The sequence below is a fragment of the Mirounga leonina genome, unplaced genomic scaffold (assembly GCF_011800145.1).
Source record: "Mirounga leonina isolate KUSES-001 unplaced genomic scaffold, KU_Mleo_1.0 Mir_94, whole genome shotgun sequence".
Taxonomy (NCBI): Eukaryota; Metazoa; Chordata; class Mammalia; order Carnivora; family Phocidae; genus Mirounga; species Mirounga leonina.
In genome coordinates, this window is record NW_023270855.1 from 41,069,375 (window position 1) to 41,094,057 (window position 24,683).

Consider the following 24,683-nt stretch of genomic DNA (forward strand, 5'->3'; position numbering starts at 1 on the left):
CATCTCTCTTTAATTCATTCATTTTTTTTTTTTTTAAGTAGCCTCCACACAAGCCCAATGAGGGGCTTGAACTCACAACTCTGAAATCAAGACGAGCTGAGATCGAGTCGGATGCTTAACCGACTGAACCACCCAGGCACTCCTCTCTTTTTTTTTTTTTAAAGATTTTATTTATTTATTTGAGAGAGAGAACGAGAGACAGAGAGCAGGAGAGGGAGGAGGGTCAGAGGGAGGAGAAGCAGACTCCCCGCCGAGCAGGGAGCTCAATGCGGGACTCGATCCCGGGACTCCAGGATCATGACCTGAGCCGAAGGCAGACGCTTAACCATCTGAGCCACCCAGGTGCCCCCAGGCACTCCTCTCTTTCATTTTTTTTTTTAAGATTTTATTTGAGAGAGTGCAAGTGTATAAGCATGAGTAGGGGTGGGGGGAGGCAGAGGGAGAAGCAGACTCCCTGCTGAGTAGGGAGCCCAACACAGAGGCTCGATCCCAGGACCCTGAGATCATGACCTGAGCCAAAGGCAAAAATGCCCAACCGAATGAGCCACTTAGGCGCCCCTCTTTATTTTTTTTTTAAAAGATTTTATTTATTTATTTGTCAGAGAGAGAGAAAGCACAAGCAGGGAGAGTGGCAGGCAGAGGGAGAAGCCTCCCCACTGAGCAAGGAGCCCAATGTGGGACTCAATCCCAGGACCCTGGGATCATGACCTGAGCCAAAGGCAGATGCTTAACCAGCTGAGCCACCCAGGCATCCCTCTTTAATTCATTCTTAATGCTCAAATGAAATCACATATTTCATAATTGTTCCTTTTTAAATTTTACTATAACTGGGAGACCTCAGCCCCAGTGGCTGGACCCACCTCCTCACTCACCCTTGCTGCTTGTAGCACATCTAAGTGTCTATATCCTGCCTGTTTTGCTCTAAGGATGCTTTTTTTTTTTTTTGAAGATTTTATTTTATTTATTTGACAGAGAGAGAGAACATGAGAGAGGGAACACAAGCAGGGGGAGTGGGAAAGGGAGAAGAAGACTCCCCGCTGAGCAAGGAGCCCGATGTGGGGCTCGATCCCAGGACCCTGGGATCATGACCTGAGCTGAAGGTAGACGCCCAGTGACTGAGCCACCCAGGGGCCCCAAGGATGTTCTCACTTTTATACTTGCATTCTTCTGGGAGGAAATCTGAGCATAAAATCCTAGATGTGGAATTGCCAGATCAAAGGTTATATATATTAGAATTGACAGATATTGGCAAAATGCCTTCAATTTACGTTCCTGCCTAAAGATATGGGTGACTTTTCCCTTACTTTCACTAAAACTGAGTTATTGGCAAACTCCTTCATTAACAACATAAGAAGAGGAAGGAGGGTGGGACAGGCTGAAACACATGAGAGAGCAGTTTGCCCCTCTCATATTGGCCATGATGGGCAGCAGGTATCATAAATTCAAACTGGGAGTAGTGGTCAGCCAGCATGACAGTTTGGGAGGGTGAGCATCCAGATGACTAATGAATCAAAACATGGTGCTATGTTTTTCTAGTCAAACTTGACTACCTCAGAGGAAAATTGCTACGGAGAATTTATGGGTGAATGACTCCAAATAATAAGGTATTTGTGGTGCTCTTTGCTCCCATTGTTTCTTCCGTGGACCAGCCCTCTGAACCAGGCCACCTCCTGGGCCCACCCCAGAACAACTCCAGTGCTGAACACAAGGACAGGGGAGGGACGCTAGAGACTGTTTTTGGGCTCCCAAGTCTAATCTTCATCCTGTGGCTTCACTGTTCTGAAAAACATTAACCTTTTCTACATCATTATGTCCAAATCTAAGTTTGATGCCCGTTGTCCTTCAACTGAGGAGTAGGGCCTGACAGAAACGCTGGAGCCCAGCTGTCCTGGAGGTGGCACCCTCCACTCTTGGGGCCCTGGGGAAAGAACCATCTATCCCAAGCCAGTGCAGCCATCCGAGACAGGCAATGGTGCACCTAAGCACAGAAGTACTCACCAGTCCACACTCATCTTTCAGAGCAGTCTAACTTATACACATGGACAATCAACCCAACAGAAAGTGGTGCCCACAACAACGAAGGACATTCCAAAGTCCTACTAAAGTGACCTTCCCAACTCTCTGTCATGTTAGTTCCTGGTTCGAAGGCTGCCTGGAAAAACCAGATGACCTAGGCAACTTCACCAAGATGAGGAGTAACAGGAACTGGGAGCCATACCCTGGCATGAGGACCATAATACAAACCCTGGAGAACACCAGGACCAGAGAGAAGGAGCATGAAGCCCTTCAGCAGATGTTATGGTTTACATTATCCTCTAGAGCCATACACCAAACCACTGAGTGATGAAATGACATGTGTCTGAGACATGATTCAAAATTATGTGGGGTGGGGTAGTGGTTGGAATTGTGAGTAGGGATTCACTCTTCTAGTCTTTGAGTGTACTTGAAATTTTCCATAATAAAATGTTCAAAAATAAAATACAAGAGGCATATATACAAAATTCCCAGTAATTAAAACATCAAATATATCCAGCAATTCATTCTTAGGTATACAGCAATAGAACACATGGACAAGAACATCTGTATCAGTGTTATTCGTGATGACACAACCCAAATGTCTACCAACAGGAAGAGCAATAAATTATGATATATTCATATGAAATACTATACAACAAAAGAGAACTGCTGTACAGAACCACACAGATATCAGAGATCTAATGTTCACCAAGAAAAAAGCAGACAAATGAGAGTACACACACACTCGATCATTACATGAAGGTGAAGAGCAGCAAAACTAAGCCCAAAGACAGAGGTCAGAAGAGTGGTTACTTTTGGGGAGATGCTGACTTGGGAAAGGCACAATGGAACCTTCTGGGAATGTTCTATATCTTGACCTGAGTGGTATATACATATGTAAAAATGTGTTGAGCTATACATCTATGATTTGTGCATTTAGCTACATGTATAAATTATACTTCAATTTTTTACAAAATGGTGACATAAAAAAAAAAATGCTACTAGTTACCAAGAGATTCAGTGAAACAGCTTTATCTATAAAAGAATATGTTTTCAAAGCCTGAAGAATGAGAAAACTCAGCTCTGGCCTAGGATAAATTGGCCAGGGCCTACTACCTGCTGACCACCTGAGGTGAAAGCAGGAACTCCCTCTAAGTACTTTCACTGCTCGCTGATCACGGACACCAAAGAGCACCAGAGCAGCAAACACCAGGAGACATGGCTTTAACTCCTGCTTTACTGTACCAAGCAAGCAGCCATAGTTGTGTCTCACAAAAATCTGAGTAATTCTATTGTTTTAAAAGATTTATTTATTTGAGAGAGAGAGAGAAAGAGAGCGCAAGTGCAGGGCAGAGAGGCAGAAGGAGAGGGAGAGGGAGAGAAAGTCTTTTTTATTTATTTATTTATTTATTTATTTATTTGAGAGAGAGAGAGAGAGAGCACATGGGGGGGGAGGGTCAGAGGGAGAAGCAGACTCCCTGCCGAGCAGGGAGCCCGATGCGGGACTCGATCCCGGGACTCCAGGATCATGACCCGAGCCGAAGGCAGTAGCCCAACCAACTGAGCCACCCAGGCGCCCGAGGGAGAGAAAGTCTTAAGCAGATTCCTCGCTGAGTGCGGAGCCCCACACAGGGCTGGATCCCACGACCCTGAGCTGAAACCAAGAGTCGGACGCTCAAGAGACTATGCCACCCAGGCGCCCTCTGAGTAATTCAATTTTTAAATGAAATGGTAAAGATCTCTCACACAGGAAATTTCGCACTCCCCTCACCGCCATGCTAGCTGCCTGACACCCACTCCTCTGGGCAGCTCCTGAGCATTGCTAAGCAGCTTCTTCAGCCCTTCCTCCCCTTCCTCCAGCACAGCCCACACCTCCCTGACTCTGGAATTCCTTACATTTCTCCTCCCTAAAGGACAACCCTCAGAAAACTTGGGTTCAAACCAAGAAAACAAAACCTGGTCTACCTCCTTAGGCCTAAGCAACCTTAGTGGACAGACACAATGCAGGCAAAAATCTGAATTTACTTGTCTTTGAAATCACTTATGTATACAATAAATGAAATTCTGAATGTGTGAAATAAGAACACAACAAACACACACCACAGGCATATGTTAAGTGTCTCAGCACTAGGGGAAGGCCAGATAAATCCCGGTCCAGTACACGGTACCTCTGCTCGGGGGCAAGTCCCCCCAGCAGGGCAGTGGGCTCAGTACGTAGCATATACGGAGGCTTAGGCTCGCTGCTAGCACAGTCTGTTATCTCCAGATCCCCACAGCAACAGTGATCAAGCAGCGGCTGTCGGAGGGAAGCACAGAGTTGCCCTCACAGCAGACACAGGCTGGGGCTGCCCATCAAATTCTGGGGTAAGCCGGGTGGGGTTACAAACAAGAAAGCCAGGGCCAGCTGACAAGTTCCCGGGCCTGGAGCCTGGGCCTGTTCTCACACTGAAAGAATCTCTGGCCTCCACATGCCCGCATCTTCAGCCCCCTGCCGGCACATCCGCAGCACTTGCAGCTGACACACCTCCGCATGCTCAAGGGCAGGTTTCTGTCCCCAGAGCTTGAGACCAGCACGTGAGGCCATGACCACAGCCCACGAGCCTTCCACTGCTCACCCAGCCCACCGGCCTAATGGCACAGATAGGAGGAAAGACTGGATTCTGGCCATTCTCTATGCTCTACCCATTTCTCCATTTCCTTACCACTGGGGCTGTGCCCTACGAGGAGAAGAAAATCCGCTGAAACAGCTTTCGGACACAGAAAATTTGTAAAACACAATACTCATGGGACAGAGTGTGAGGCAACCATTTAAATCATCAAGACCAACACCTCCATTTTACAGATGAGTAAAATGAGGCTTCCACAGTCCCTGAGATGATGAGCAATCAAACCAGATGAGAATCCCTCTCCTAAGCCTCAAACCTTTTTCCCATCAAAACACCATATAAACAAAGGGAGAAAGGAAAGGAGGAAAGCTGAAGAGAGGGGACAAGAAGAGGGACAGACAGGGAAAGGCAGAGGCATGAGAGTTAGGGGGAAGGGAGGGCCTGAGAGAATGGATGGTGCTGTGAGCCCATCCGGTGAATTAGGGCAGAGGAAACATCCAGGCTCTTCCTCTTGCAACACCTGTCACACCGGTATTGGAGAGACTGGTTTGACGAGGACTGCAGAGCCACGGAGAGGTTGGGCCTGGCTGGGCTGGGCCTGACCTCTCCTCAGGGAAGTGGTGCTCTGGGTACCAGCTGTGAGCAGTGTGGAACAAGAGGAAAGCAGCCCTCCAGGCGAAAGATGCAAACCACCCCAGCTGTGCCAGAGGGTCTGAACCTGAGGCTGATCAAAACCTTTGGATCCAGCCGCCAATTCACAGGAAATATGAAGAAGAGCATGCTGACTTGCACCCTAAGACACCATCAGCTAAATCTGGACTGTGGGAAGACTCCCACAGGGAGCCTAAGGGTCCAGGGTCTTGAGCAGATAATTGCAAGGAAAAGGGATAGAGGGGGTATCTGTAGATTAAAGAGACTTAAAAGATAGCTGAAGTTTTAAAAAATGGACAAAATTAAACTACAGTGCCTAAGGATACACATTGGGGAGATAAAACCAAAAAGACAGAAGGAAATGGATGCAAAGGTAGGTTGGGGGTCACCTTTGAAGGAAGGAGGGAGGGGGCTATAGCAAGGATGGGACCCACCAAGGGGCCTCTGGTGGGGCCAGCGAAGCTCTAGTTCTTGACCTTGTAATTCACTAAGCTATACTTTTTTTGGGGGGGGCAGGTCTTGTTTTCTCTATTTTTGTTTTATTTTATACTAGTAAAGTTTAAAAACAGCTTAAAAATATATTTTTAGAGTATATACAAAGACCCAATTATTGTGCACACCTGAAACTAATATAATGTTATATGCCAATTTTCTATTAAAAAAAGGATTGATTTAAAATATATATATACAACCCGGGCGCCTGGGTGGCTCAGATGGTTAAGCGTCTGCCTTCGGCTCAGGTCATGATCCCAGGGTCCTGGGATCAAGTCCCACATCGGGCTCCCTGCTCCTTGGGAGCCTGCTTCTCCCTCTGCCTCTCTCTCCCTCTCTCTCATGAATAAATAAAATCTTTAAAAAATAAAAAAATAAAATATATATATATACATAGAGCACCTGGGTGGCTCAGTCGGTTAAGCGACTGCCTTCGGTTCAGGTCATGATCCCAGGGTCCTGGGATCGAGTCCCACATCGGGCTTCCTGCTCCGCAGGGAGCCTGCTTCTCCCTCTCCCAATCCCCCTGCTTGTGTTCCCTCTCTCGCTATATATCTCCCTGTCAAATAAATAAATAAAATCTTTAAAATATATATATGTATATATTTTTTTAGGGGCGCCTGGCTGGCTCAGTTGATAGGCTATGTGACTCTTGATCTCAGGGTGGTGAATTCAAGCCCCACGCTGGGTGTGGAGCCTACTTTAACATAAATAAATAGGGGCGCCTGGGTGGCTCAGTTGGTTGGACGACTGCCTTCTGCTCAGGTCATGATCCCGAAGTTCTGGGATCGAGTCCCACATCGGGCTCCCACCTCGGCGGGAAGCCTGCTTCCCCCTCTGACCCTCTCTCCCCTCATGCTGTTTCTCATTCTCTCTCTTGCTCTCTCTCAAATAAAATCTTTTAAAAAATAAAATAAAATATATTGTTTCAATAAGATAAAATGATATTGCAACAGAGTGAATGCAGAAGCAAATATGATAGAATCCAGCTGTCTCCTACAAGCTAGATTTTATTAAAGTATTTTGCAAAAGTGCAAAAAAAGAAAATAACAACAAGATGAAGTAAACATCAAGCCCAAACCAACCCTGGAAGAGCTTGAAGACTATGCAAAGCAGCACACGCAGAAAGAGAACCCAGCCAGGAAGGGTGAACACAGAGGGTAGCGCCACAGGCAACTAGGTGGGTACCTCTAAGTTTGGGGTTTGCCATTAGGAACCCCCTGGTCCCACACTCTCCAACAGCTGTTAGGTATTAAGCTGATATTGCAGTCACCTGTATGGCTCCGTGAGCCATCGCTCAACTGCTTCCCAGGGATAGAGTAAAGGTGTGCTGTTTATTTTTAAGTGGGTGACCAAATGCGTCCCCTCCAGGTATTATTCCTTCCACTGCAGATTTTCCTGACTCCCACAGCCTGAAGAATTTTACCTTGCTTCCCTGCTAAAGCACACCAGCACGGCCTTTCAGATTCCATAATTCCTCAACTCTGGCCTAGTCCAACCCCACTGCCTCAGTTTCTGTTCAGAAGCTACCTCTACCTACATCACCATAAAGCCATCATCTCAGGGCTGGCCAAAGTCTCTGTACCCATCTCGCATCCCTACTGCTAGCCAACTTGACCCCACAATGGTCTCTAGTCCCCACCCCTCCCTGTCCCTGTGCCTCCTACCGCCTCCAGCTGACTTGGGGATTAACAGAACAAACCTAACAAAGTTCCTCCTCTCACTGTTATCTTCTCCCTCCCCTCCCCTTTCTCTAATCCCCCTCCCATCTCTTCCTGCAGCTTCTTCAGTTACCCCCCCAAATCCCCCGCACATCCTTATCCAAATCACCACCAAACCAAGAGGGTTTCCCCCAGTTCACTTTGACCAATCTCTGAAACACCATTTTGCAGGTCCCACCAGGATCACCTAAGGCACAGCATCAGGGTCAGGAACTGACTCTGGGTCACAGACACATCTGTGTGTGCCCAAATGTCAACCTGGCTTTGAAAATAATCTAAAACTGTACAGTTGTCTAATCACTGTGTCCTGAAACAAAGGTACTACTATGTGTCAACTAAACTTCAGTAAAAATATCATCATCATCATCATCATCATCATCATCATCTAGAACTGCCTCCCAGGCTCTCCAAGGTCCTCTCCCTGATCCCTCATTCACCCTCTGAAACAGGCCTAGCCTCCCACTACCCCTTACGATGAATCAGAGGCACACCGATTGCCTATGGTCACTTTCCGGGGGTAGGACCCTCAGCCTCTCCAAAACACACTTTCTCCGAAAAATACCAGTAGAGAGGAAATAATCTTTACTTCTCTTCCCTCTTTTGCCTGGTTGGGGCAGGGCCCATACCTGTCTCACCCATCACCAGATCCAACCCTGGAGCCTCGCACAGTGCCCAGGGCAGGACAGGGACTAAAAAAAACACCGGCTGAATAAAGGAACAAATCGCTGAAATCCAGTGCCAACAGGGGCCAGCAGACAGTCCTCTCCACAGTCCATAGGCTAGCTGGTCTTGTAAGACTGCTTAATAGTCAGTATTTAATCTTACACACTCCCAGATCAAATTCCTTTTGTCTTTAACTTTTTCTAATTATAAGCATAGATTCATTAGGTGTGCCAGCGCACCTAAAGCATGGTAAGAACCTGACACAAAATAAAGACTTTAAAATATACATACAAAATACAAATAATCCAGTCACCCATCATCTCATATGAGTGTAATATTTCTGTGCTTCAGACAACCTACACGAGCAAACTGGCTAAGGTATGTGGGCATTGCTCTGTACACCACTGGGTGTCCTGGTTGCTCCACCTCAGCCCCAAATCTGAAATAAAACTCCCAAGGTCAATAATCCCCCCACAATGACAAGAAATGGACTTGCTTCCACACTGGGGTTTCTCTTTTTTTTTTTTTTAAGATTTTATTTATTTGACAGAGAGAGGGAACACAATCGGGGGGAGTGGGAGAGGGAGAGGGAGAAGCAGGCCTCCCACGGAGCAGGGAGCCCGATGCGATGCGGGGCTCCATCCCAGGATCCCAGGATCATGACCTGAGCTGAAGGCAGACGCTTAACGACTGAGCCACCCAGGCGCCCCTGGGGTTTCTCCTGTTCTATTGAGAATCAGCTCCTATACGGTGGCCTCCTCTGGACCGCACTGGTTCTGCACTGTCTGGGATGACTCCCAGGCTGGGAGCAGCCCTGTGGGCTCTGCTTCCCCTCTGGCCTCGTAGAGGATTTAGAGTGAGCATTTACAGCTTTATTTTCAACTCCCCTCTGGTGGTATCAGATCATTTTCTTATCTGATAACAACCAACAGCTCTCCCCTCATCTGCCCCTAACACAAAGGTCAGAAACCAAATGCCTCCACTATCTGGAAATCACCAGGAGACTCCCCCACTGGGAACCCAGAGGCAGCTCCCACCCAACACAAAATCATAAAACACAGTGCCTGTATCACCTGAAGGCTGGAAACCAATTTTTGCCTTTAGGACAACTAATCCCTGCTTAGAAGTTGGGCACCGCTCCCTGTACCCTCATCACACTCCAAAAATTTGTGCTCAGTCTGTCCCTCAAGGAGTCAAGGAAGCCCAGAACAGTTCTGATTTCCAGGGAGGATGCTAACTTTACAGAGTAAGGTTCGGACATTCCATACTAAGTTCTTCCTGTTAACAAAAAAAAAAAAAAAAAAAAGGTAAAATTCCTGTTCTAAGGAATTCCAACCCTACAGCTCTACTGAATTACATGTTCCAGGTACAGAATCTGCTGCTGCCAACATATAACCAGGAGCACCCACTTGCTCTAGGTCTCTTATTGTGCACGTTGGCTGCAAAGTCAAAGTTTTATAAGTTACCCAGTCAGGAGGTCATATGGTCATGCGCGGAAAAAATAAATACAGGTGTAGTCCTTTGAAAACCAAGGGCTTTCACTGTAAGGCATGCCCTGTAACTAGAAAAGATATCAACATTATACAGAAAAAGAAAACAAAGCATTTCCAATCACTCAACTCACATGGCAACCTTGCTGGTCTATGCTCCTTCTAATTCACTGGTGAGATTCAAGAAAACAAAACTGGGCACCAACAATCTCCAAAGAAACTCCTTAAAAATCTAAACAATGCTGGGGTGCCTGGCTGGCTTGAGTTGGTGGAGCATGCGACTCTTGATCTCAAGGTCGTGAGTCTGAGCCCCACACTGGACGTAGAGATTACTTAAAAAAAAAAAAAAAAATCTAAACAAAGATGATTAGTTAACAGAGGGACCTTGGTCCTCAAACTATTTCAGTCCTCTACTCATCCTGACTGGGGCCAATGCCTCCAAGGACCCCCCCCACCCCAACAAGACACCATAGCACTCAAAGCTCCACAGATAAGGGAGCAGTCAAGGCAGAGCTGCTTTCTGGGAGGTACCAATGGGCTTGTGTCTAGGTTTGTTTCTATCAAACACTTGCTACATATAAAATCACCTATCACAGGGCACTTGGGTGGCTCAGTCAGTTAAATATCAGATGGCTCAGGTCATGAGTATGGAGCCCTGAAACCCAGCTCCACACTCAGCAGGGAGTCTGCTTCTCCCTCTCCCTCTGCCCCTCCCCCTGCTCGTACTCACCCATGCTCCCACTCTCTCTCTCAAATAAGATCTTTTTTTCAAATAAGATCTTAAAAATCACCTATTATATATGTAATTATAAAACACAATAAAAAACACCCTGAACCCCTAATTCAACCTAAGAAACATAACCAGCGTTTATTAAGTATTAGATTCATAGCTTACACCCAGAAAGGAAAAGGACAAATATAATATTAACAAGCAGCAACTATGGGGTGGTGTAGAGCACATGACCAGCCAACCTTTATTTCCTTCTTTTTTCTTTTTTTGAGTTTTATTTAAGTGATCTCTACACCCAACATGGGGCTCAAACCCAAGATCAAGAGTCAGATGTTCTACTGACTGAGCCAGCCGGGAGCCTTCACAACAGTCTATAGGAAGGATATTCTATCCCAATTTTACTGAGGAAGAGAGGTCAAAGGCCTTACTTAGGGCCACGTTAGGATACAAGGGTCCCAGGGGACTCAGTACATCTGGTAGGTTCCTTCCTCAGGCCCACATTTCTACTGCTGAGGACACTCTGTTTTCATCGTCCAACCTCATCACGCTTGTGCCAAAATTCTTGCTGGTCTTGCTAAAATGCAATGACTTTCAGTGATGAGACCTCACCTCTTGGGAAGTCATGACCCCAAATACTATGTATGACCAGGCATTATCTGAAAGAAGTTCTCCTTTAGAACTCAATTCCACCTTACAACAAATGCTGGCATTTGCAGTGGGATCTCAGCATGGCAAGTATGTTTTATTCCTTTATTTGATAAAAACAAAATGCCACTCCCAATGCTAAAACCGAAAAAAGAAATGTATCACTCTGCTCTGGCAGAAGGATAAAATGAGCTAGATTTTTTCTCCCTCTAATAAAAGGAAAAAAAAGGGGGGGGGGGGCGGTAGGAGGAAGGCAAACACCCAGGGCAGTGCTAGTGCCAGATGCAGCTTCCTAAGACACTCCCACAGAAGACAAAGAAATCAGACATACTGAAGCATCATGGAAAGAAGGGAATTATTTTACTCAGATAATCAACAACAATTTACAGGACCATTCCAAAGTCTCCCTAATCTGGGTTTTACAGGAACAAATTTCTCAGCAGCCATCCACGCAATCATACAGACTTCATGTAGAAAAGCCCTTAGCAAACTTCAAGAGGGCCTAATCGGGCCTTTTCCATCTTCCTGCCACACCAGCTCACTCACCTACTCCTCACAGAACCTACTAAAGCACAACAGCTGACCACACATCTGGCTCCCTGTCTGAAGCTAACACCCTGAAAAAGCAGCAGCTCTGTCTGTCCACTCACCAAAACTGTAAGTACCTCATACTTCTTTTTTCCAGGGACACACTGTCCTGGGGTCAAGAGAACTGCCCGATGGGTCAGGAAGGCAGTCTGGTATCAGACGAGTACCCATATCCAGACAGACTGTTTTTTTAAAAAGCTGAGTCCCTCTGGCTTCCCTTAACTGGAGAATCATATTCTGGCATTTCATCTTCAACGAGTTCTACAGCTGATGAAGGCTAAAACAAATATTTTCCAGCTTTACTGAGATATAATTGAAGGCCAAAATAAATTTTTAAAAATTTAAAGTCTAATTGCACTCACAAATAGATTAATCCTATGCTTCCCAGAGGATTCCAAACATAATTAAAGGCCTGGAGGGAGTGCCCAGCCTCCTGTGACCAGCACTAAGCCACCCTTGGGAGCAGCAGGGAGCAGCAGGCCTGCTTCTCCAAATATGGCCTCAAATCTGCTGCAAGAGTGAGCTCAGGCCTGCATAGGGGTCCACAAGAATGTTTATCAAGACGTGACAAAAGAGGGCAGACGTAGGGGCAAACAAAGCACAAGGACCGTCCCTCAGAACAGTCCTGAAAGGCAGGGCTGCATGGAAGGAAGGGACGGTTGGCTGGGCCCTCAGCACCCAGTAACCACAGCAGAAAGGGCAGAGGCCACAGCAGACCTGACACTGCCATGGACAATGGGCCCCATTCTCCCTGGAAGCTCATGGCAGGAGGGGAGAGGGGAGGCAAGGACATTCCTTCACCCCCTCACACAGAGGGAAAGGGCATAGGGAGCCAGGGCGCCAGACGCCTGCGTAAGAAGAAAACATGAGCAGCCATTTTCCTTTCCAGCTTTCTGAATCAAAAAGAAACGCCTCCTAAAAACAACCAGAAGAGAGACCTGAAGTGCCATCTGATTAAGGTGGCCTTATATGAGTCCCCTCTCTGGTCAGCAGTGCCCAACCAGAAGGGAAAAAAAACTCAGAGCTTTGAGGGGACAAGCACCCAACAGGCCCTGTCAGCTCAGGGCTGGCACTGCAAGCAGAAGAATCAACTTTTCCTGCTAAGGATTTCTTCCCAGCACCAAGGAATCCAGTCACTTTTTAAAGTACTTGAAAACTGGAGGGGTGCCTGGGTGGCTCAGTTGGTTAAGCAACTGCCGGTCGCTCCAGGTCATGATCCTGGAGTCCAGGGATCGAGTCCCACATCGGGCTACCGGCTCAGCGTGAAGCCTGCTTCTCCCTCTGACCCTCTCCCCTTTCATGCTGTTTCTCGTTCTCTCCCCCAAATAAATAAATCAATAAAATCTTTAAAAAAAAAATAAAGTACTTGAAAACTGGAAAAAGCACATCTTCGGACTGGCAGACACAGTATTTTAAGTCTATACTGTTGACCCTTCTGACAAAATATTGTGATCTTTTCCAGGTAAGCTGGTAGCACAAATCCAGAAGAGAGAGTGAGACAGGAATCCTACTGTTATCTATTTGTGACTTTAATGAATTCTATTTTTAGATCTTTAATGAGCTTCTCTTCTAGTCTCCTCCCACCAAATTTCTCTACTCAGGCAATTCAATCTTCCCAACACTGCTCAGTCTAAAAATATGTAAGACACTTATTCAGGCATGCTTAACATAACAGGTAGAGCAAAGTTCTCTATACTTCCTCACTTTCCACAAGACTCAGAATCCACCCCTGCTCAAGGGCTACTCATCAGACTGTTCTCCGTTATTTAAAAATCCAGTAAGCAAGACTCCCTGAGGTCAGGGCAGATCTGATGCAAAGACAACCTACCAGCCCAAACAAGAGTATACACAGGATTTTTACAGTGAGGAGAGATGCATGTTTTATGGAGGCATTCTGTAGTAAAACAAAGACACAGAAAATGGATGATGTCCCAGATTCTGATTAACAGCCAAATTAAAAGGAAATGCTATTTGGAATTCCATTATTGACTGTGTAATTTTTTTTGGCAATAACTGGCTAGACGATCAACCCAGTCCTGGAGAACAATTGAGCTAAGTAAGAGGCATTTATGACAACCAAGGCAAAACTGGTTCATTCTGCTATAGACAGCCTTGGGAATCTTCTTAAGTAATCCCGCATCAACCCCTAGAATGCTTGGGGGGAAATGCTCCCAGCACAGAGAGAGGTAAAACAGAAACAATTATATCATTTGCAAAAACAAACATCTTCCAAGTCCACTAATCTGTTTCAATACATAGATACCAACTATTAGAAAGAAGTCTGGGGGCACCTGGCTGGCTCAGTCAGTAGAGCATGCGACTCTCAATCTCAGGTCGTGAGTTCAAGCCCCATGTTGGGTATAGAACTTACAAAAAAATTAAAAATTAAATAAAATTTAAAAAAAAGAACTCTGTTAGAAGTGTTTCTTGTTTGTAGATTCCCATACTCCATATACAAAAATTCAACACCCATAGAAATGAAGAGCAGATGCCAAACAGGGGACCAAGCTGGGCACTGACCGTTATTTCCCTGAATACAACACATCCTTCCAAGTGTCTCATTTGTCCTTGAGCTCCCCTCAATTGGCACCCTCCCCTATACTTAGGGTATCCAAGGGCTGTGAATGCCTCAGAAGAATGAATCTGTGGCTACACATACCCCCAGTGGCAGAAAACACTGACTGAGTCTGGGCCTCTGCATGGCTATAAAGATCGCTCTTCCATGCAAGTCACAGAAAAGGGACTAGGGAAAAACATACACCATACTGAAAAATAAAGACCAATACAAACCTGCCTCACTTGACATTATAGGTGTGCTCCTGCAAAACTCTAAGTCATGCCTCACTCTTTTCAAAAGCTTTGTATTTAATATGGTGATAAAAGAGATTATTTTTAAAAAAACCTTAATGCCCAAAGATGTTAACAGCAACATTATTATTCAAAGTAAGAAACAACCATCTAAGAACTAGAGACAGACTAACCATTAGAAATGTCATATTTCTAGGGGCGCCTGGGTGGCTCAGTCGTTAAGCGCCTGCCTTCGGCTCAGGTCATGATCCCAGGGTCCTGGATTGAGCCCCGCACTGGGCTCCCTGCTCAGCGGGAAGCTTGCTTCTCTCTCTCCCACTCCCCCTGCTTGTGTTCCCTCTCTCACTGTGACTTTCTCTGTCAAAAAAATAAATAAAATCTTAAAAAAAAAAAATGTTATATTTCTAGAACATAGCTCATGCTATAATGCTAGGAGAAAAGCAGAATAAAAATGAAATCTTTGCTCTAACCTGAACTCAGTAAAAGTGCTGCCCAAGGTCCACTGGAGGACAGCCAGGTCTCAGGGGATAATGGCTGTTCTAGGGAGAACTGGGGATTGAAGGGATGGATGGAAGAAGGCTTTTCCCTGTATAATCCTTTTGAACTTTCTGAGTTCGTACCATGTGTTGGTATTTCCTACTTAAAGAAAGACTAGGAGCACCTGGCTGGCTCAGTCGGAAGAACATGGGACTCTTGATCTTGGGGTTTGAGTTCAAGCCCCATGTAGGGTGCAGAGATTATTAAATAAAATTTTTTTTTAAAAGACTAAAATTGGGAGACAAAGGATTTTTCCTTTCTTTTCTTTTTATTTTCCAAATTTCTTAAAGATTTTATTTATTTATTTATTTGCGAGAGAGAGCAGGGATAGGAGCAGAGGGAGAGGGAGAGAGACAAGGAGACTCGGTGCCATGCACGGAACCCCACGTGGGGCTCGATCTCAAAACACTGAGATCATGGCCTGACTGAAACCAAGAGTTTAACCAACTGAGCCACCAGGGCACCCCCAAATTTCTTATTTTAAATATATGCATTACTTGATGCAGCTTTTTCCCCACTATAGTGTTTTAAAATTCCATAATCGGGACGTCTGGGTGGCTCAGTTGGTTAAGCGACTGCCTTCGTCTCAGGTCATGATCCTGGAGTCCCGGGATCGAGTCCCACATCGGGCTCCCTGCTCAGCAGGGAGCCTGCTTCTCCCTCTGACCCTCCCCCCTCTCTCATGTGCTCTCTCTCTCTCAAATAAATAAAATCTTTAAAAAAATAAAAATAAAATTCCACAATCATTTTACCAAGTATGGAGGTATCTATCATCTTTCTTTTGCAGAAATTTCTCTGACATTTTCAAATACCTTACCTCACCTTCTAGTGCTAGGCTGCTTTAAAAGCCTTATCTTGGGGCACCTAAGTGGCTCAGTTGTTAAGTGTCTGCCTTCGGCTCAGGTCATGATCCCAGGGTCCTGGGATCGAGCCCTGCATCAGGCTCTCTGCTCAGGAGGAAGCCTGCTTCTCCCTCTCACACTCCCCCTGCTTGTGTTCCCTCTCTCGCTGTCTCTCTGTCAAATAAATAAATAAAATCTTAGATAGATAGATAAATAAATAAATAAATAAATAAATAAATGCATGCATGCATGCATGCATGCATGCCTTATCTTCCTGAAGAGCAGAGGCCCTGCAGGAAAGGAAGGATCCAATATTGGTGAATGCCCACAACCAAAATAGAATTACACCAAAGGAAGTGGGGAATGCCACTCAGTCTCCAGTCCACACCACCAATGAAAACTAAATGTTTTCTATAGAATTAATCCAGGACCAAAAATTATTAACAATTTCAAAGATAAAAAATAATTCCAGGGGCGCCTGGGTGGCTCAGTCGTTAAGCGTCTGCCTTCGGCTCAGGTCATGATCCCAGGGTCCTGGGATTGAGCCCCACATCAGACTCCCTGCTCAGCGGGAAGCCTGCTTCTCCTTCTCCCACTCCCCCTGCTTGTGTTCCCTTTCTTACTGTGTCTCTGTCAAATAAATAAATAAAATCTTTAAAAAAAAAAAAATAATGATAATTCCAGTAGGGGCGCCTGGCTCCCTCAGTCAGTAGAGAATGAGACTTTTGATCTCAGGGTCATGAGTTTGAGCCCCATGCTGGGCACAGAGATTACTTAATAAAAAAATAATAATAATAATAATTTTTTTTAAATTCTCTGGCACCTGGGTGGCTCAGTAGGTTAAGCGTCTGCCTTCGGTTCAGGTCATGATCCCAGGGTCCTGAGATCCAGCCCTGTGTAGCAGGGAGCCTGCTGCCCCCTCTCCTGCTCCCCCTGCTTGTGCTCGCTCTCTCACTCTCTGTCAAATAAATAAATACAGGGCACCTGGGTGGCTCAGACGGTTAAGTGTCTGCCTTCCACTCAGGTCATGATCCCAGGGTCCTGGGATCAAGCCCCACATCGGGCTCCTGGCTCAGCAGGAAGCCTCCTTCTCCCTCTCCCTCTGCTTCTCCCCCTGTTCATGCTCTCTATCTCTGTCTCAAATGAATAAATAAAATCTTAAAAAAAATGCTAAAAATAAATCTTTTAAAAATATAAATAAATAAATAAAAATTTAAAAATTCCAGTATCTAAAACTTAGTGATATTTTCACCTCAATGCTATGATGTGTAGGACAAAGACATTCAGTCATAAAAGTGATTTTTTACATTCAGCTGATTGTTCCCACTAGAAGCCTGCTTTTAAAATATCAGTTTAGGGCACCTGGGTGGCTCAGTCATTAAGCGTCTGCCTTCGGCTCAGGTCATGATCCCAGGGTCCTGGGATCGAGTCCCACATCGGGCTCCCTGCTCAGCGGGAAGCCTGCTTCTCCCTCTCCCACTCCTCCTGCTTGTGTTCCCTTTCTCGCTGTGTGTCTGTCAAATAAATAAATAAAATCTTAAAAAAATATATATTAAAATATCAATTTAAAAAAAATTTTTAAATAAATAAAATATAAGTATAAATTGGGGTGCCTGGCTGGCTTAACATGTGGCTCTTGATCTCAGGGTTGTAATTTCAAGCCCTACTTAGGCTGTAGAGATTGCTTAATAAACTTAAAATAAATTTTAATTTTTAAAATAAAAGTATAAATTAAGTTACCATACTGCTAAAGTTTCATTCAGATTTACTTCACTCCAGCAGATAACTCAGAACAGCTTCACCAACTTAGATACCTTCAGTTTATGATACTGTCCCACTGCGTCCCATCCATCTTCCTACCCCAGACAGAGAGCAAAGCTAAGAAAATGCTTAGCTATCAAACCCAAGAAATAGGAAAATAGGAAACCCTATTCATTAAAGCTAAATTAAGCCCTCTGGCTGGTATAATTTTGTAAACTACTCTAAAATCCTATTTATAGAAATTGCTATCTGAGCAATATTACTAATGATCAGAGTGAAATCGGACGGTCAAAAAGCAAAGCAGGTTATGTGACTCGTAGGAAGACTGCTTTCGGTTAGTACCCAAAGGCATGGACACAGAAAGACCCACTGGGAAAGGACCAGATTAATCACTTATATATTCAAAACCACTATCACCTTACTCCAGGCCTGGAGTGTCAACACAGGAAAAGCAGAAAAAGATGGAGGCTTAAGAACCAACAGCACAGGGGCGCCTGGGTGGCTCAGTCAAGTTAAGCATCTGCCTTCGGCTCAGGTCATGATCCCGGGGTCCTGGGATTGAGCCCCGCATCAGGCTCCCTGCTCTGAGGGAGGCCTGCTTCTCCCTCTCCCACTCCCCCTGCTTGTATTCCCTCTCTCGCTGTCTCTCTTCTGTCAAATAAATAAATAAAATCTTTAAAAAAAAAAAAAAAAAAGGGCGCCTGGGTGGCTCAGTTGGTTAAGCGACTGCCTTCGGCTCAGGTCATGATCCCAGAGTCCCAGGATCGAGTCTCGCATCGGGCTCCCTGCTCGGCGGGGAGTCTGCTTCTCCCTCTGACCTTCCTCCCTCTCATGCTGTCTCTCATTCTCTCTCTCAAATAAATAAATAAAATCTTTAAAAAAAAAAAAGAACCAACAGCACAGTAACACTGGCAAAGGCAAAGAAACACTCTTTAAGAGGGAGGAGGAAGAAAACTTACTCCAAAAAAGGATGGAGAAATCCTTGACCAATACACAGGACACACTGAAGAACACACTACCTCAATTTATTCTCACTTTGAGTTCCCTTGAGGTTCAATGGTCTCTAGTCCCCATTTGGACCCCTTCAATGTTCAAACCAGCATTTCTTACTTCTCTAATACTCTGGAAGCCTCCAGCCTCCAAGCAGTCACACTCCGCAGTGACTCCAATCTAAACAACACACCCAGAGAACCTGGATATTGAATCAAACTTCTCTTCACTGACTTCCTGTATAGGCTAGGAAAAAAACTCATAAGGCAGGGCGCATCGGTGGTTCAGTCCTTCGAGCATCCAACTTTTGGTTTCTGCTCAGGTCATGATCTCAGGGGTCTTGAAATTCTCTCCCCCTCCATCTGCCCCTCTCCCTCTACTGTGCACACACGTGCGCTCTCTCTCTCTCAAATAAATATTTGGAAGAAAAAAAAACTCACAAGGCCTCACTCTTATTCTTGCCCATCCACTAAATGGGTCTATCACCACTTGCCATTCCACTAGGCTAGTTGTACACCTCTTATCAAGAAGGCTATGACCAAAATAAAAACTCAGAAAGGCAAGCAAGGTTAAGGGTGTCCAATTTCACACTATCATGGGCCACCTTTAGTTTACTCTGCACAGGTCAAGTCTGCAAACCAATGACCATTCTTTCAATGAATCCACTCGAAAGCCACATCATCCTTGCTGTGATTCTGAGTCTCCCAAACTGCAGACATTTTATATATATGTGGGTGTGTATATATATGTATTTTTAAGTAGGCTCCATGCCCAGCATGGTGCTTGAACTCACGACCCTGAGATCAAGCCCTAAGCTGAGGCTGAAAGTCAGACACTTAAGCAAGTGAGCCACTCAGGTGCCCCCAATTTTTTTAATTTATATTTTTTTATTAAGTAGACCCCACGCCCAGTGTGGGGTCCAATGCAGGGCTGGAACTCATGACCCCAAGATCTAAACTGCAGATATTTTCAAAGACACTAGTTCCCTGGGGCGCCTGGGTGGCTCAGTTGGTTAAGCGACTGCCTTCGGCTCAGGTCATGATCCTGGAGTCCCTGGATCGAGTCCCGCATCAGGCTTCCTGCTCGGCAGGGAGTCTGCTTCTCCCTCTGACCCTCCCCTCTCTCATGTGCTCTCTCTCATTCTCTCTCTCTCAAATAAATAAATAAAATCTTAAAAAAAAAAAAAAAGACACTAGTTCCCTACCCACCAAGTGGGTCAACAAATCACGGTTTCTCCTCCCTGAGTACACCCCTTCCTTACCATTTCTTTCAACCACCCTTTCTACCTCCTTTTTTTTTTTTTAAAGATTTTATTTATTTATTTGACAGAGAGAGACACAGTGAGAGAGGGAACACAAGCAGGGGGAATGGGAGAGGGAGAAGCAGACTCCCCGCAGAGCAGGGAGCCCAATGTGGGACTCCATCCTAGGACCCTGGGACCATGACCTGAGCTGAAGGCAGATGCTTAATGACTGAGCCACCCAGGCGCCTCTACCTCCTTCTTTATACATCTACTTTCTACCTCCTTCAACTGCACCCCTGCAACAGACTCAAAACTGGGACACAAGCACTATCCCACTCAGAACTTCCAGGGACACCCCACTGGCCCAGCTGAACCTTTCACGTCAGCCTTTGCCCCACTTTTCCCCAAGGACACTTCCTTTGGCTCTACTCCTTGGTCCTCAGGCATGGCCTGGTCTTTCACTCCTCCACCTTTTTCAGGTCACCCAAGGACAGCCCCTCATCTTACCTGCCTGCCACAGACTCAGCCTTCCCCTCGTTTTGCAGTCTAGGCGCCCCTGTTTATTCCGAGTCTCTCAAGTCCTTACCAGTGCTTGGCTGATGCTGGCTTACATTCCACTGTCACCTCCTGCCCCTTCTATTGAACGGTAGATCCCTGGTGATACCAGCACCATTCAGGTCCCTAATGTCTGCTGAACTGCCTCATGTTGAATCTTTTTTCTCTCTCCTCATGCCCCCGCTGACCACTGTCCTTGTTCAGGTCCCCTATCTCCTTACTGGACCACAGGAGTAACCAACTTGCCTCCAGTCCAGTCTCCACAGTCACAATGGGGGCTTTTTTTTTATATTAAAAAAAACGTTTTTAAATAAATGTTATGCCCAGCATGGGGATCAAACACACAACCCCAAAAGCAAGAGTCCCATGTTTCACTGACTGAGCCAGGCACCCTAGGGTCACTTCTTCAAACCACCACAGCTGTGCTCCAAGTTCCTTCTGGTTCCAAGCCAACCTTCTAGAACATACAGAAAAGGTGCCCTGTCTTCTCTCTCCCCACTCCTTGCCTCTGTTCACTTCTTTTCCTTCCACAGAGTTGTGACCTTCCTGCCATCAACTCCTTCACCAATCAAACCACTAACCTTTCTTGAGGGTCCAGCTCAATTGAAATCCCACCCTAAAGCCTGCCCTCCCAGCCTAGGACCCAGGCTCCTTGGCTTACTTCAGCATAGTGCCCAGAGCACCAGTAGAGGCCCCAAGAAAGCTCAGACAAATCCTAGTTTCTGAGAATGGTCCCTCACAGCATGTTCCTGGAGTTCTGTGTGGAGTCCCTGATCACTTCTCCCATATTGCCCTGGCATTGTGCCCACCACCAAACACCTGGGCTTGGTCTTCACCAGAGAAGCACCCAACCAAGGCTACCATCATCAGTCTGATGCAACACAAACACAGGTGGGCATAGCCAAACGTTCAACCTGGATTCAAATCCTGACTGCCACATGATGACAGCTGTGTGTCCTTCGGAACATTCCCTCATCTAGGACTCTGCTTCCTCAGTCAATATAAAGGATTCTCATAACCATTAGCAATGATGCACATAGACCAGAAACAGAAGGCCCCTGACTGTGGCTGATGTATTCTATCACATCACTGACCCTCAGAAAGCGGGAAAGGCTAGAACAACTGTGAGATAAAGAGATGAACATACTCTCATCTGCATCAAGAATGAACACACCTCTTAAAAAAAGAAAGAAAAGAATGAACACACCTCTACTCTGAGATGGATACAACCAGCCCTGCCCAACAGGAAATGCAATGCCTCAAGTTCAAGAGATAAGATTTTTAACAATCAAGGGCGCCTGGGTGGCTCAGTCATTAAGCGTGTGCCTTCCGCTCAGGTCATGATCCAGGGGTCCTGGGATCAAGCCCCGCGTTGGGCTCCTGCTTCTCCCTCCCCCACTCCCCCTGCTTGTGTTCCCTCTCGATGTGCCTCTGTCAAATAAATAAATAAATCATCTTTAAAAAAAAAAAAAAAGATTTTTAACAATCAAATGCCATGCCTCTTCTTTCCTAAACAATCTCAGTCTAAGTGGTTCCAGGGTCCCCCTCTTACCCCACCACTCTCAGTGTTTAACAGACACCAGCTAACTTGCAGAAGATACAGTTAAATCCTTGGTCATGCTTAGTCTTCTGACCCACACATTCCTGAATACAGGATTCTTCTCCCTGCCCCCCCCCCAACCCCAGCTTGGCATTCCCTTGGCTCAACCTTTTCAGCCTCTCAGCTGGCTCCTCCTCCCTCCTCATCTCTCCTCTACTGGCTGACCTCACAGCCAGAGGTCCTGAACCCCTCCTCTCCCTGACACTACCTATGTGGCCACCAGCAAGATCTTTCTAAACATAGGTCTGGACCCTGCCACTCCACTAGTTTAAAAGTCTTCTCAGGCTTCTGCACCCTGAGGATAAAGTCTGAACTCCCAAGCACAATGAGAAAGGCCTAGAGATCCCACTCGCCAAACTGGAGGACTCACAGGTGCTATTTTAGGAGCTCATGTACATGTGGTTCCCTGTGTCCAGACCTTGCTGTCCCCCAGCTAATTCCTGCTGGCCCTGCAAGCCTCAGCTTAGGAATTCCCTCTCCTCAGGCTCCCAAAGCACCATGTGAGCACACTTAGTGGGCAGATATTATCAATCATAGGTTCCTTAATCCCCACTGTCCCTGAAACTGTGTTCCTTAAGGGCAGAACCAGCCTCTTTTACATGGGTACCCTGAACCTACCACAAAATTAGGCCAAATAGTGAAGCCAAATATTCATTAAATGAATGAATGTATTTTGCCACAAATCAACTTTTCCAAAAACAGTTAAAACTTGCTTTCTTCCTCTTTCAACCAAGGCTCATATCAACAAGAGCTTTCATGTTCGAACCAGGTGTTTGTTGCCTATATAGTACTGCTTACTCTTCCTTTCATACAGTACCCCACAGGCTTTGAACAGGCTCACCCTATGCATCCTACTCTCTCCTCAAATCTGATTTCTCTAAGAAATGGCTCCTCAGCCTCCTTTAAACATGCAGCCCATGAGCTCTTATTTCTTGGCTCCACAGCAAAGTTCAATTCAACTTCTCCATACTCCAACTAGAGATTTTTATGTCTCCAAGGTTGAATCTTTTTTAAAACAGGGACATTCCAAAATTATCATGTCTCTGAACACTAAGCATAGAACAACCTGATAAAGTTACAATATCCCATCTACACCAGACTCCAAAACACCTGGTAGCACATCCAACTCTTTATCTGGGCTTATGTCCTATAAACACCACCTCCCTGCACTGAGTCTGGGTTCCATGCCAGGAATCGCTTCTCCTAGCTTATTTAGGGAAATAGCAGGCCCGGCTCTTAAGTTAGAACTTTAGGCTATAAACGTGTTGTCCCAGGCTCTAGCTTCCACCAAAGCAAAACTTCATGATCGTCATTAAAACTAATTCTGAAGTAAGTCATTTGCAAACCTAAGAGCTTCACATGTCATAGAGATTAAAATATGCATTTTTAATTAGCACTTGAGTTTGTATGAAATTAACTCGGAATTTTTGGCAGGATTCTAAGCCAAGACAGCATTTTCTCTGGAGACACTTTACACATACACCCGCTGGTCAATCTGGTTTTCCAAACACCAAGTAAAAAGGTGAAAAGGCAGGAGGCTTCCAAAGAAGCTCAAGAGTGTGTGAGTGTGACTGTGTGTGTGTGTGTGTGTGTGGCGGGGGGAGGGGGGATGACCCCAAGGCTCTGAGCAGCTCAGGTCCCAGCGGCTGCGGCGCCCTTCCACGCCTCCTGCGGGGAGTCAATGCCCCATCCTCCGGCTTCCGCCCAACTGGGCCGCGCGACCACCCTCTTTGCAAGCCCAGGGGGCGGCCCAAAGGCCGTACACGCCTGTGGCCAACGCGCAGGCCCCGCGTTCCCCGGAGCGCGGGCCGGGCTGAGGCCTGGCCCATCGCCGCGGCGCGGAGCCCGGGCCCGGCCCGGCCGCGGAACGCCCTGAGCCTTCGCCTGAGAGGCCGAGAGGAGGGGGGCGGCTCTCCCCGGGCCACGCCGCTGCCTCACCCGCAAAGACGTCCACAACCGTGTCCCCACCCCCGGCGAAACCGCGAGCAGCAGGTGTTCCTCGGGAGGCTCGGCCGGCCACGGGGATGGGGGCCTGGGCTGCCAGGCTCGGCGGCAGGGGACGGGCGGCGCACTCACCGAGCGCCGGCGGGCGGGCCGCGGCAGGTGTTTGCTCCTCCCGGCCGCAAGACGCCGCGCCGCCGCCGCCGCCGCCGCTCCCCGGGGACTCGGCGCCAAGCTGCCGTCGCCGCCGCTGCTGCCGCCGAGCCCGAGGAGCGCGAGCGCCGCACCGCAGCCTCCGCGCGAGCACGTACCGGGCGGTGAGAGGGCGACGAGCGCGAGGGCGGGGCGCGCGGCCGGAGCCTAGCAACCGCCTGACACGCGAGTGCCGCAACCAATCCCGCCGCCAGCTCCGCGCGGCATCGACCAGCAGTCCGCGCGACGCCCGCTTCTGCCTGCGTCCACCGCCCCGCAGCGCGCCGCACCCGCGCACAGGCCCCGCCTCCATCCGCGCCGCTTTGCTCATTGGCCCGCCACGCCCCCGCCCGAAAAGACACGCCCCACCCCGGAAGACACGCCCCACCCTGGAAGACACGCCCCGCGGCCGGCCGGGTCCGTCCCCGGGACACGCCCCGGCCCGTCCGGGTTGCCCCCAGCCCTCTCGTCTGGTAGTGGGGGGAGGGGCGCCCCGCCCAACCTCAGGCCTTCGGGCCACTGAGACTCGTCCCTCCGATCCAGGGTGGTCGGGCTCGAAAACTGGCCCTGCCACAAATGACCACCTATTTTTTGGCCCTCCTCATTTCTCTC

The 24,683-nt window shown here is 47.0% G+C and overlaps 1 protein-coding gene across 2 annotated transcripts in view; it reads right to left on the minus strand.

The window, feature by feature from the left end:
• Positions 1–24,346, minus strand: part of DAG1 (dystroglycan 1) — a 68,794-nt gene extending 44,448 nt beyond the window's left edge. Inside the window, exon 1 of one of the 2 annotated variants that reach the window (XM_034998067.1) lies at positions 24,191–24,346. The gene's annotated coding sequence lies outside the window, so the exon portion shown is untranslated. Of the gene's footprint in view, positions 1–24,014; positions 24,159–24,190 lie in introns of those variants that run through there. The other variant, XM_034998068.1, reaches the window with a different exon arrangement.
• Positions 24,347–24,683: the final 337 nt, after the last annotated feature.